The sequence below is a fragment of the Octodon degus genome, unplaced genomic scaffold, assembly GCF_000260255.1.
Source record: "Octodon degus isolate 3935 unplaced genomic scaffold, OctDeg1.0 scaffold00047, whole genome shotgun sequence".
In the NCBI taxonomy this organism is placed as follows: Eukaryota; Metazoa; Chordata; class Mammalia; order Rodentia; family Octodontidae; genus Octodon; species Octodon degus.
In genome coordinates this window covers 8,815,503-8,816,943 of record NW_004524623.1, presented here as the reverse complement: position 1 = coordinate 8,816,943, position 1,441 = coordinate 8,815,503, and the positions used below count along the sequence as shown (strand labels likewise).

General features: G+C 42.1%; 1 non-coding gene across 1 annotated transcript; it reads left to right on the top strand.

The window, feature by feature from the left end:
- Nucleotides 1-632: 632 nt before the first annotated feature.
- LOC111817050 lies at nucleotides 633-739 on the top strand. The gene has a single exon (XR_002821324.1). It is a non-coding gene; the product is annotated as a U6 spliceosomal RNA (small nuclear RNA).
- Nucleotides 740-1,441: the final 702 nt, after the last annotated feature.

Below are 1,441 nucleotides of genomic sequence, written 5' to 3'. Positions count from 1 at the left end.
TTAAAAAAACATAAATGTATTATTTTACATCTCTATAGCCTAGAAACCCCCAAATCAAGGTGTCACCAAAGTTGCATCTCTTTCTTTTTTTGGAGGCAATAAATAATGTGCTTCTCAGGGCTGGCCAAATAGCTCAGTGGATTAAAGCACCTGCAAGCAAGTGCAGGGACCAGGGTCTCAAATCCTGGGCCTGCCATGCCAGCCCTGCCCCCAGGGTGCACTGAGATGGCAATTGAGACTGGGCGTGGTAGCGCGCGCCTGTAATCCCAGCTCTTGGGAGGCTGTAGACAGGCGATCACTAGAGTCTGATCTAGTAATGAGACCCTGAACACCCTGTAAACAATTCCCTAGAATAAAAAATAAAAAAAAAAAAATAAAAAAAAAAGAATGTGCTTCTCAGACTTCTTCAGCTACCAGAGGCCAGTCGTGTTCCTTGGTTCCTGGCCACATTCCTTGATCTTCAAAACCAGCATCTGATTCCTCTTGTGTTACAGCTATTCCTGTGATCACAGCAAGGGAAAGTTTTCTTTCCTTTATTTGAGTTGCAGTTAAAGTTGAGTTGTATTTCCTATACAATTGGGGTTTTCTTCATAAATTCTTTGCCTATACCAGTGTCTTCAAGAGTTCTACCTGTGCTCGCTTCGGCAGCCCATATACTAAAATTGGAACGATACAGAGAAGATTAGCATGGCCCCTGCGCAAGGATGACACGCAAATTCGTGAAGCGTTCCATATTTTTATATAGTTACATTCTCTTAATGAATAGAATGATTTGTTCTAATGGTGTTTGTAAATAGGATATCAAGTCCGCATCTTGCACAGCAATTAACCACTAGGAAGAATGTATGCAGTGTGTTAATTAATGAAACTGTCCTACTGATTTGATTTGCAACTGTCTCATTGCTATTTGTTTATCAATAAAATTATGGGAAAAAAAAGAAATCATAAAACTAAAAAAAAAAAATGTGAATCACCATTGCTAGTATGACCTTCAGAAGTAAGGCAAGTGTTATCATGTCAGCCTTAAAGTGGAGCAACCAGAACCAGAGAGACTACGAACTGTTTGGTAATATGATGAACCTAGGTGATAAGCTAAAGCTAGGGCTTAAAGTGAAGGCTTTCAGGACTGGGGAGATAGCTTGGAGGTCTAAGCTCCTCCTACCTGGCAAGCGCAAGGTCCTGGGTTTGATCCCTGGTACATCATGCCCTGCCGGCCATGGAAACCTGCACCTCTCCCCACTAAAACCAAGTGTGGTGGCACACGCCTGTAATCCCAGTGCTAGGGAGGTTGAGACAGGAGGATCACTATGAGTCCGAGCTGCATCACAAGACCTTGCACCAAATAAATAAAAGATTTATTTGGGTGAATAGAAAATGGGACCCGGGTTGATAATAAAATAGGAAATGGGGGAGGGAGACTGCATTTGAAAAGAATAACAGA